This window comes from Eurosta solidaginis, chromosome 2 (genome assembly GCF_040869045.1).
Source record: "Eurosta solidaginis isolate ZX-2024a chromosome 2, ASM4086904v1, whole genome shotgun sequence".
Lineage (NCBI taxonomy): Eukaryota > Metazoa > Arthropoda > Insecta > Diptera > Tephritidae > Eurosta > Eurosta solidaginis.
The window spans coordinates 7,307,848-7,320,785 of record NC_090320.1 but is presented as its reverse complement, the minus strand read 5'-3'; positions in this window follow the sequence as shown (position 1 = coordinate 7,320,785).

The following is a 12,938-nucleotide window of genomic DNA, read 5'->3' as shown; positions in this document are numbered from 1 at the left end:
GTTCTCCCTATTCCGACCGATGTACGTCAGGAGGAACGGGTCTTTCTCAGGGTCATTGGTTCGGGCTTGGCTAATTGGAGGAACATCTATACAGCTCTAACCTCTCTGCGGGCTTGGTAAGTGATGGTCTATTGTTAAGTCCTTTTGAAATCCGACGAAGCTTACTTACTTAATTGGCGCTTAACCGTTTAAACGGTTATGGCCGTTCAACAAGGCGCGCCAGTTGCTCCTTCTCTCTGCCAACCGGCGCCAATTGGTCACACCAAGGGAGTTTAAATCGTTTTCCACCTGGTCCTTCCAACGGAGTGGGGGCCGCCCCACAGTAGACCGAAATTGAAAAGTTGGGACTTAGGACTTTCTGTGATCTTTTTCCATAATTTATTGTCATATAACATTTTTTCGTAAAACCTAATTTAAAAAAATTATGCCACTTTTAGCAACCGGGTTTCATATCGACATACTCTAACGAGCATATATGTACATCTGCGCATTTTTCCAATTTCCAGCAATTTTGGTTTCACTGAAATAATTTTTACTATTTCTCAATAAAAATATGTACCAAAGGTCTAACCCAGAAGCTTTCAATTTTATCTTAAAAATGTGTGCAAAATTCTCAGATTAGAAAGTTGTCCGAAGAAGGCGCTGAATCCAGAAATAAAGATTTTAGAGCATATCGTCGAGACCATGCAAGAAAAATTAGCCGCAAAGCCACAAGTGAGGACATTTTAAATAATTTGTTAGTTACTTCTGACCCATTAATTTCATCGAGGAGATCGAAATTACCTAGTAAGCATGAGGAAATATCCGAAGAAGTGAAATCTCTACTTCTCCTACCGCAAAACCTCGACTATGATACAGAAAACTAAATATTTTAGTTTCTCAATTTTTATTGGGTACGAAAATACATACTACATATGAAACGCAACATTTACTTAAAATAATGAACATTTTTTTCTTTAGTTTTTTTTTTTTGGTAATATACCTATATGTCTATTCAGAGATTTCATGGACTATTGACCGATCGAATAATTTTTGCTTTTAATTACTCTTTTGATACTAAAGAACAAGCTGGATTTGAACCGTTTTGTTAAATGTAAATTCAATATAAAAAAATTAAATGTATAATATGAATTATCAAATATTTTTTTTTTAAATATCACCCAGAATTAAAAAGTGATTCGCAATTCTAAAAAATAAAAAAAAAAACACAAAAAAAAAATATTTTTGTTTTTAAATTCTACCCAAAATTAAAAGTGATTCATAATTCTAAAAAATAAAAAAAAAACGCGAACCTTTTCGAACCATTAAACCGAGTACATTGCATAGTATATAACCCTGACTATATAAATAAATTAATCAAGTTTTGAGGAAATATGAGGAAAATTAGTTAACGGTAAAAATGTGATTTTTCCCCTACATAAAATTTTTTTATTTGCTAAACTTTTTTGTCTAAGACTAAGAAAAAATACTCAAATATAAAAACGTCATGTAATGAGACTTAACATCGATCCCCATCAAAGCTTTTGTGTTATTAAATAATATTTTTTCATTTCCCTAAGTCCACTGAAAGCCAAATCTATACCACTGTGCGTCGTGGTGTGGCGGTAGCGTGCTCCGCCTACCACACAAAAGTTCCTGGGTTCAAGTACTGGGCAAAGCAGTATTTAACATTTAGAAAAAAGTGTTTAAAGAAGAAGTTTCTAAGCAGGGTCGCCTGTCGGCAGTGGTTTGGCAAATACTCCGAGTATGTTTGTGCTATGAAAAGCTTCTCAATAAAAGTAACATAACTTTGACCTCACCTCATTTTCTTGCCTTTAACGCTACTGCGAATAATAAGTTTGCTTTTAATGTTGTTTATAATGTATCATGCAAAAAATTTTTAATAAAGAATAATTTAATTTAAACAATTTAATTTTTAAAAAATTTCAATTTTCATTAGTATTCTTACTTACTTAATTGGCGCATAATCGTTGAAAAGTTTTCCACCTAGTAGCTCCAGCGGAGTTTGGCCGCCCTCTTTCTCTGCTTCCGTGGGTGGGTTCCGACAAAAATACTTTCTTACCCTGAGCATCATCTTTCTTTCGATTAACATGGCCCAGCCAGCGTAGCCGCTGTGTTTCAATTCGCTGCAATAGTTCATGTCTGCGCTCGTAGAGCTCATCATTAAATCTTCTTTCGTACTCGCCGTCGCCAACGCGTAGAGGTCTGTAAATATTTCGAAGAAGTTTTCTCTCGAGCACTCCTAGAGCCGCCTCAGCTGATGTTGTCATGGTCCATGCTTCTACACCATTTAGAAGGGCGGGTACGTTAAGTGAATTGTTGAGCATGTTCTTCGTTTGCCGAGAGAAGACTTTACTTTTCAATTCCCTACCTTGTCCAAAGTAGCTTTTATTCGCAAAAGTGATTCTTCGCTGGATTTCAAAGCTGATATTGTTGTTTGTTTTAACGCTGGTTCCGAAAAGAAACGTTGTTGTTGTTATTGTAGCACTGCTACAACAAAAGAAACGTATTTTAAATAAAAAATAAATGTAAGGCGCGATAACCTCCGAGCTTCTCTTCCAATTTGAGTCGTGCTACTCTTTATTCCCTACAAATCTGCATCTGCAAGGCAGATGAGTTTTCGCTGAGAACTTTTCATGGCAGAAATACACCCGGAGCGCTTCCCAAACACTGCCGAGGGGCGACCCCGCTTAGAAAAATTTTCTTCTAGTTGAAAAACCTTATTTCTAAAATTTTGATGTTGCTTTGTCCGGGGCGTGAACCTAGGGCATACGGTGTTGTAGGCGGAGCACGCTACCATCACACCACGGTGGCCAAAATTGGATGGTTTATTAGTTTTGATCTGAGTATGTGATCTGATGGCCTGTCATTTAGATTTGTCAACAAAGGAATGAAAGTTGTCCGAGAAAAGCAGTCGCTCGTTTCTTGTCATGCGACAGAGCTTTTTCACAAAAGGTGACAGATATTTAATAGTTGTGCTTCGTCGGACCATAACAACAGCAGATGAAGCGGCTCTGGGAGTGTTCGAGAGAAAAGTTCTTCAAAAGATTTATGGACCTCTACGCGTTGGCGATGGCGAATACCGAAGAAGATTTAACGATGAGCTGTACGAGCTATACGCAGACATCAACATAGTCCAGCGAATTAAAATGCAGCTGCTGCGCTGGCTAGGCCATGTTATGCGAATGAAAGGTGACGCACAGTGGCATGGGTTTGGCTTTCAGTGGACTTAGGGAAATAAAAAAAATATTAGATAATAACACAAAAACTTTGATGGGGATCGATTTTAAGTCTCATTACATTATGCTTTATATATGAGTATTTTTTCATGAAGTCTTAGACAAAAAAGTTATAGCAAATAAAAAAATCTTATGCATGGGAAAAATCACATTTTTACCGTTAACTCATTTTCCTCACATTTCCTCAAAACTTGATTAATTTATTTATATAGTAAGGGTTATATACTTTGCAATGTACTCGGTTTCAGAGTTCGAAAAGGTTCGCGTTTATTTTTTTTATTTTTTAGAATTACGAATCACTTTTAATTTTGGGTAGAATTTAAAACCAAAAATATTTTTTTTGTGTTTTTTTTGTTTTTTTTTTTAATGTTAGTATTGCGAATCACTTTTTAATTCTGGGTGATATTTAAAAACAAAAATATTTGATAATTCATATTATACATTTAATTTTTTTTATATTGAATTTACATTTAACAAAACGGTTCAAATCCAGCTTGTTCGTTAGTATCAAAAGAGTAATTAAAAGCAAAAATTATTCGATCGGTCAATAGTCCATGAAATTTCCGAATAGACATATAGGTATATTACCAAAAAAAAAAAAAACTAAAAAAAAAAAATGTTCATTATTTTAAGTAAATGTTGCGTTTCATATGTAGTATGTATATTCGTACCCAATAAAAATTGAGAAACTAAAATATTTAGTTTTCTATATCATAGTCGAGGTTTTGCGGTAGGAGAAGTAGAGATTTCACTTGTTCGGCTATTTCCTCATGCTTACTAGGTAATTTCGATCTCCTCGATAAAATAAATGGGTCAGAAGTAACTAACAAATTATTTAAAATGTCCTCACTTGTGGCTTTGCGGCTAATTTTTCTTGCATGGTCTCGACGATATGCTCTAAAATCTTTATTTCTGGATTCAGCGCCTTCTTCGGACAACTTTCTAATCTGAGAATTTTGCACACATTTTTAAAATAAAATTGAAAGCTTCTGGGTTAGACCTTGATATATATTTTTATTGAGAAATAGTAAAAATTATTTTAGTGAAGCCAAAATTGCTGGAAATTGGAAAAATACCCAGATGTACACATATGCTCGTTAGGGTATGTCGATATGATACCCGGTTACTAAAAGTGCCATAATTTTTTTAAATTAGGTGAATTTATGATATACAATTATATTATGTAATTTGTCGATGTTTCGACTTCAGTCTGAAGTCATTACCAGGAATTGTTGAATGCAATTTGCAAGTTATAATTCAAAGGCCGTAAACAACAAAAATAATTAGGCTTTACGAAAAAATGTTATATAACAATAAATTATGGAAAAAGATTACAGAATACGAAAATGTACATTTAAAGTCCTAAGTCCCAACTTTTAAATTTCGGTCCACTGTGCGGCGGCCGCCTACCCAGGTTTGTTCTGTTGTTGTTGTTGTTGTAGCGATTAGGTTACTCCCCGAAGGCTTTGGGGAGTATTATCGATGTGATGGTCCTTTGTCGGATACAGATCCGATACGCTCCGGTAAGACAGCACCATTAAGGTGCTGGCCCGACCATCTCGGGAACGATTTATATGGCCACATTGAACCTTCAGGCCATCCCTCCCTCCCCACCCGCAAGTTCCATGAGGAGCTTGGGGCCGCCAGAGCCTCGTCTGTTAGTGAAACGGGATTCGCCGCTCGAAGGTGAGGTTGACAATTGGGTTGGAGAAGCTATATATTGCGCTACACAACCCCTTGAATCCCCCAGGTTTGTTCTCGATTATATCCGTAGATGCAGCTTTGGATGTTCCGTATCCGTGGAGCTTACGAATGTTCCAAAAACAACACCATCCAAACAAAAAAGAATAAATTATTATTTCTATTCAACGTTTCCAATAATTTGCACACATCTGTACCTAGCACTTTAACAATTCATGAATAAATAATAAAACAAATCAGAATTGTTAAAGAGCTGTGCTTGGCATTTCTCTTTCATAGATTATGGCAACAAGTGCCTCTCCAACTCAATACTGACTAACGTAAACGTTGTGTATGGAGATTTTTTGCTATCCATTAGTCCGTGATGACTCCAACCTTGTTTGTGTACAAAGTACACTCTTACTCATATACATATGTAGCTGTTTGTTAAGTAAAATATGTCGGAATGAGGAAACCCCCAATCGCCGATACGATGCATACTTTTGTGTGTACGAATCTGTATGCTGGAATGCTGGATACGTAGTGATAAAAGCTATGACGTTAGTAGAATATTTTAAGTCACTTTACGTATAAAGGGTGTTCCAGTTTTGTAAATCGCCTGCTTTGATGCAATGCGGTCCAAACTCTCATGACAAAATGCCAAAGTTGACTTCAGTTGGAAGCAGCAAGGAAAACCAACTCCATCGGAGATTTGCAACATACTGTAACGAATCTAGGGAAATTCCGCTTATTCCACCTTCTGCTAATGTTCGAATCGCTAAACTGTTGTTTAAATAAATAACTCCAATATTCAATAATGCAAAATGGTCTTTATTAGACTACTTTGAGGTACTTCACAATAACACTTATACTTCAAAACCAATAGCGTGTTTAAATCAAACTGATTAGTCATGCCTCAGCTTGCGTTGCTCTTATATTCTCGGTTTCCTCGTTCGCCTATTTCTCCTAAGGTCTAGTAATTTCGTGAGCTTCATGCTTGGTTACCAGCCATCTACATGTATATTTGTAGTTTGTAGCCATATGCGTCTGTATATGTGAGTACTACTTCGGCTGATGGTGAGTATCTCTCTGTTGCCTTGTATGTACATGTGTAAATGATGATTGATTTGTTTACGTACATACGAGTGGCTGCTTAGTATCGGATTAGGGATGTTAGTATCACTTAGTGATGTGAATATTGGTCACAATACTTTAGGCCTTCCATTTCCGCAATTACTGACCGGAAAATACATATAACAAGACCTAGCAAGGCGTACCTTCGATTCATTTTAAAGTACCTACTTAAGTTATCGGTGAGCCTTATATCTGGATATTTGGAACAAAATTCTTTAGGTGACACATACCTACATATGTGGATCAAAATGTTTATTAAACAATTTATTCGTTTTCTGTGCAAAAAAGAGTGGTGACTTGCTTTTTGGCTTTTCATATAAACGTCGCCGGATATTATTGAGTTACCCTTTATTTTATATGCAAACTGCCAAGCGCACACTTAGAATGTGAAAAATCACATAAACTAACTAAGCTAATAAAAGTGGTTGAAAACTGGGTTAAGCACGGATTTCGAGAAATAAAAAAATAAATGTAAGGCGCGATAACCTCCGAAGAGATCTAAGGCCGAGCTTCTCTTCCAATTTGCGTCGTGCTCCTCTTGATTTTCCCTACAAATTGGCCGGACGGGACCTACATGTTTTATGCCGACTCCGAACGGCATCTGCAAGGCAGATGAGTTTTCACTGAGAGCTTTTCATGGCAGAAATACATTCGGAGCGCTTGCCAGAGGGGCGACCCCGCTTAGAAAAATTTTCTTCTAATTGAAAAACCTTATTTCTAAAATTTTGATGTTGCTTTGCCTGGGGGTTGAACCCGGGGCATACGGTGTGGTTGGCGGAGCACGCTACCATCACACCACGGTGGCCGCCATTTCGAGAAATGGTGGGCTATTATTGTGTAACCGTAGTTCTTGACATTGCGTTCAACACAAGTAAAGGTTTCATAAACGGCCCTGCAAAAAATGCGATTAGTCTAGGATGAGTTCGGGATGAGTCGCAAAGGAGTATGCGACAAACGCCAGTTTTGATCTCTTTGTATGCGCTGAACTGTTCGCCTTTGTTTGAGCATGTCCTATGAAGAGACTAATTGTACCCATTTATACCCGAATGGGAGATAGGACCAATCCCCTTATGGGAAAGAATAATGACTTATCTCTTTTCTCAACAAAAAGTTTTAGTTTTCGAATAAACGCAATATTAAAACTTGCAAAAAATTGTTAGATACATCTAGGTAAAAAAATTATTTTAAGTCGCCAACTCAGCCCAAAAGATATGAGTCGACAACAATGGAACATATGGTCGAGGTCATTTAGGTTCGCTATAGGACTCTGTATTTTTCTTAAATAATTCGAATCAATCGCCTAGAATTTTTTTCATTCATTTCGTTGCCACTTTTCTTATGTTTCTTAAAATGACCTAAATAGATTTCAACCTGACTAATCCCAACTGTACCCAAAAGGGACTAGAGGGGATCTATTATGCCCCAATGTAGACCAAACAGACCAATCGGAGACCGCTCTTTTTAGGGATTATTGCCACACTATATTTTACAGGGGAATAATAAAAAAATGAATACATATATGTTCATATATGTATGAAAAAAATGGGAAAAAATGGAAATAAAATAAAATAAATCAAGTAGAACTAGCGGCGTGGACTTCACACAAACTAAATGTGTTAATAGCATTACCAAAAGTTTGTTCGAAGACCAACCTAAAAGCAGCCAGGAATTATGTTAAAAAATTGCACTGTACTGTTTGCAAAAACTAGAAGTTTTCTAGGTTTTACTCTAGTCTCTGTTTCTAGCATCAGTATGTGCTGCAACAAAGGTCCTGGGATCAAAGCCCGGGAAAAGAAAATGCAGCTTGGGGTCGCTATAAAACAAGTACATCCCGTCCTGCCGACTTATAGGAAAAAGTAAAAAGTAGTACAACGCAAACTGAAAGACAAGCTTTGCCTAAATTTAGATCCGCGTCTTTCCCCTTTTGGTTGATAATGTGCAACATTTGCCGTAACATAGAGGTGGTGTGGTGACCGACCTATTCAAACGTTCTCGACTGAAGTGACGGGACAAAATTCATCAAAATACCTTTGAAATCGTTTCTTAACACGGCGTCGCCCTCCGGCAGTAATTTGGCAACAAGCTACTTAGAAAATATCATTTGATACATTTTCTATAAATACGGACCCTGGTTTTTGTTCGTGTCGAGTGCGTTGCGGGAGTACATCAAAAATAAACCTTTTCACATGGGAATACATTTTTTTGTCAGACCCGTCCAACTGGTATATGCCAAGGCATCTTTAATCATATTGTGATGAATATTAGCATCACCAAGCTGATACTAGCATCACTAAGCTGATACTAAGCAGCCACTCGTATGTACGTAAAGAAATCAATCATCATTTACACACATACATACAAGGCAACGGAGAGATATTCACAAACACATGTAATCGTCAGCCGAAGTAGTATTCACGCATACACCCGCATATGGCTATAAGATAAACATAAACTACAAATATACATGTATAAAGAAAGTACCAAGTAGGAGATACAACTATTGTAGAAGACGAAACGTCTAGACCTTGGTAGAAATATGCAGACGAGGCAACAGAGAGTATAAAAGCAGCGCAAGCTGATGCATGACTAATCAGTTTTGATTTAAGCACGCTATTGGTTGTGAAGTATAAGTGTTAATGAGAAGTACTCTCTAAGGACTACAGGTTGATTGCATTTACACTGACTTTTCCAAAGCTTTTGATAGAGTTCCTCACACAGTTCTGATAAAAAAATTAAGCTCTCTCGGTTTTCATTCAACGTTTCTTTTGTGGATACGTTCTTATTTAAGTAATAGACACTGCGTTGTTACCATTGATGGCAAAATGTCTAGTCCGTTTTTTTCGACTTCCGGCGTTCCCCAGGGAAGTATACTAGGCCCACTTTTATTTATATTATTTATTAATGACATCAGCAATTGTTTTCGTTTGCAAAGTGTTTACTTTATGCAGATGACTTAAAAATATTCTCAGCTATTAAATCGCCAGAAGATGCCATAAAGCTGCAGGATGATGTAAATAAGCTTCACCAATGGTGCCTGAATTCCTGTCTCTCTTTAAATTCGCATAAATGCTTCCAAATTATTTATTCAAAATCAACTAACATTTTGTCTACAAAATACAGTATATTTAACTATGAACTTCAATGTGTTCATGAGATTAAAGACCTGGGTGTCATTTTCGACAAAAGGTTTTATTTCATTAATCACATTAACTACGTAACATCGAAAGCAAATTCTATGCTCGGATTTGTACGGCGCAATGCCTCGAAAATCTCAGACCCCTATACCTTTAAGCTGCTCTACACGTCATACGTTAGACCTCATCTTGAATATGCTGTCTTCATTTGGAGACCAAGCAACCAAACGGCCATTTGTAGAATTGAGAGAATTCAAAAAATTTTCCTTAAATATTCCCTTCGGCCGTTAAATTTTTCGGAGCCGATTCCTTCCCACTCTGTACGTCTTTTACTTTTAAGCCTCAAGTCTTTGGAATATCGTAGATCTATACTGTGCTTGTCATTCATGTATAATATTGTTAATGGCTACATTGATTGCCCATATTTGCTCGAAAGGATTCGATTTAATGTTCCCTAGAGATCTCTCAGAAATTCCTTTCCATTTTATTACGATTGTTTCAGAACGAATTACTCTGGTAATGCTCCCATTACGCGTGCTATTCGGGAGCTTAACTCAATAAGTAATTCCGCTGCTCTTGATTTTTCTATACAAAGGGCTGAATTTATGAATATTTTGAAGTCTGCTTTCTAGGTACACCGATTACTTTTAGGCATAAGTATTTTTTACATTTTCATTATATCATAGTCTGTAAGGATTAAAATTCATTGACTTAAACAAATAAATAAATAAAAAAGTGTTCTAATAAAGACCATTTTGCATTATTGAATATTGGAGTTATTTATTCAACAGTTTAGCGATTCGAACGTTAGTAGCATGTTTCAAATAAGTGGAATTCCCCTAAATTCGTTACAATATGTTATTTTATAAATACACGGCATAATAAATTGAATAATTTTTATTTCGGAATAAATTTGTTGAAGTTGAACTTTTGTGATTCATTCGAGGGTATGAATGACTTCAATACCAGTTTTTAAAATATTTAACTGTAACAACTTCGACAACACAAAAAAGTGTCTACATCTGTTGTATGAATATATATGTACTACTCGTACGTCATTGAATGGGCATATTCACACACATATACATGTATGGACCAGGAGATTGAATTCAAGCTCGAGTATGACTTTTAAGTTATTGAAAAACTTCTTATTGGCTTACTAACTGTTATTGTAGTAAAAATAGGCAAAAGTGAATGTTATAGAGAATGTGAGAACGTGCATATGTATGTAGGTATATATATATATGTATGTTTCACAAATCGTTTCTTTAGGTACACAATTTTCAAGATAGCATTGATTTTATTTTACATGGTCGGGTTTTGTTGTCAAGCACCACTCGGGCCTTACTTCCTTAAACAAGGAAATATTTCCTTTTGTTGGCGGCCGTTATTTCCTTTTTGAAAAGAAATTAAGGCTTGTGGGCTTTACTTACTTAACCGGCCCTTCCTCCTTGCTTGATGACAGCAGCTACTTCGTTTTGTCCCGTTCTGCACAGCCGTTTTAATTTTGCGGGAAAAATTGCATGTAGGCAGGTCCTTTTGCGCCTTCGAAGTCGGCGAATAGGTGATGTGTTTCAACTCTTTTTCGGCGCCTAGTGGTCGACGGTAGAAGTACCAGGTCAGTCTGAAGGCGCACTGATAAGGTTTAGTCAGCCGATTCAAGGTGTGCTCTAATCTTTCGTACAATACGCTTGACAGGCGTTATATGCGATCCTAAGAAGGCTGATTCCGCGATAATTTACACACTTTGCTTGGTCCCACTTCTTGTGGACTGGGCAAAGAACACTTAGATTCCAATTCTTAGGCATGCGTTCATCCGACTATATTTTGCAAAGAAGCTGATACATGCGCCTTGCCAACTCCCCACCACCGTATTTGAATAGGTTAGGTTAGGTTAAACTGGTCGGTCCATGAGGACCTCCCATAGACTGAATGAGTCCGTAGTGTTGCCAGAAGTTTATTTTAACGGCCAAACTGAAAAACCCTATCAAAAACCAGGACCTATGTTATAAAATAAATACTAGAAGCTTCCTAGGACTTAAGCCACTTGCTGCTTCTAGATCTGACAGCTGTATCACTCCTAATAGCTGGAGTCTTAACCGTATTTTAATAGCTCCATATACAATCCATCAGCGCCTGCGGCCTTGTTGACTTTTAGTCTGGTTATTGCTATTCTGACTTCGGCGTAATCAGGTGCGAGGACGATAATTCCTTCATCGTCGATTTCGGTCTCGGGTTCATCCTCACTGGGCAGCACATAGTTGTCTCCATTTAGGAGGGAAGAGAAGTAATCCCTCTAAAATCTCAGTACTCTCTGGATATCGGCAACTAGTTCGCCTTTCGTTAGTAAAGGAGTTTTCCAATCGGGGAGTATTTTTATCGCTACAAGAAGAAGAAGAAGAAGAAGAAGAAGAGGGGTTGATGATTATTTTATGTTCATTGATTCTATGCAAAATTGTTCTGGGCCACATTTTGGGATTGAAACGTTTTAAGTGAATTATAGAGATTGAATGTTTTCCAAGCAAAATAAAAAGGCACAAAAGCGAGAGTACGAAAAACTTAAGCCACTGGGCATAAGGAAAATGTTCCAACACTTATGATATTCCTGGTGCCAATATTAGAAAAATTAAGGAGAGATAAGGTTAAGGTTCCACCATCAGACTTTAACGGGGGACCAGCATCCTCATTAAAAAGCGCCGTTAAAAGTTTGATATTTAATTTTTCCTCAAACCAGAGGCTGCTTGGACTTGAGTAGAGATATATAAGACGGTCTATATGTTACAATGACTTTCAAAGCTCTGCGAATTCAGAGAGATTCCTTTGCTATTGGAATTAATACAAATATGCGGTTTGCAAAAAATTGCAAGACTTGCAATTAGTAATGAAGTGGGGGTTTCGTGGGACTCGACAGCTTCTGGTAGAGATTACACACTTCGATTTACATTCCCATAAATAGTAGCGCATCATGTCACAAGCGCAAAATGCTACATATTTACATGTATTGCTACTTCTGTTTAATCCATACGAATATATGAATATAAGACCGTTACAGAAAATAAGGCTTTTACCCGCTAAGGCATTTATTTAAAAGTTGGACTATATTAGCTCTTTGAATTATATGTCTGTGCTATGTTTTATTTTCCTTAGGTAATCTAGGAAAAATTACCTTCACATTTATAGAGGTTTATGAAATAGATACTAGCCTGAGTGGCTAGTTATAGAGTTCTGCCTAAAAAATTATATGTATCCCTATCTCCACCCTCTCTGTATCTAAAGCGATGTGTATGTATATGTTAGTATGTTGGTAAGCTTCTTACCAATCTCTTTCGGTCGAGATGGTTAAAGCTGTGCCACCCATATTACGCATTATTCGCCTTCGCTTAAGACAAACTCGTTAACATACCATTTAGAGCTCACTAATATCACTTCTCTACGTTATGGTTAGCCGTCTCAAGTACTAAATTTACTTCTTCCTATGGCATCATTACATAATGCTTGTAGTTTATGGGCCACTACTACAACAGCATCGTAATCTGCATATGTGTCTCCTGTTAAATCGATCTTTAGCACGACATCTTGCATTGCGTAACGGTGTCCAGAGAACTAATTTCCTTGGTCCCACATCCGTGTCAAAGAGGTAAAATCTTTTGTCGGAAAATGAGTTTCAGCTATAGTACTCATTAGTATCGAGCACGATGGCAGCCCCGATATCTGTGCTTTAACTTTTGCCATTACCGTTAATAATTTCATA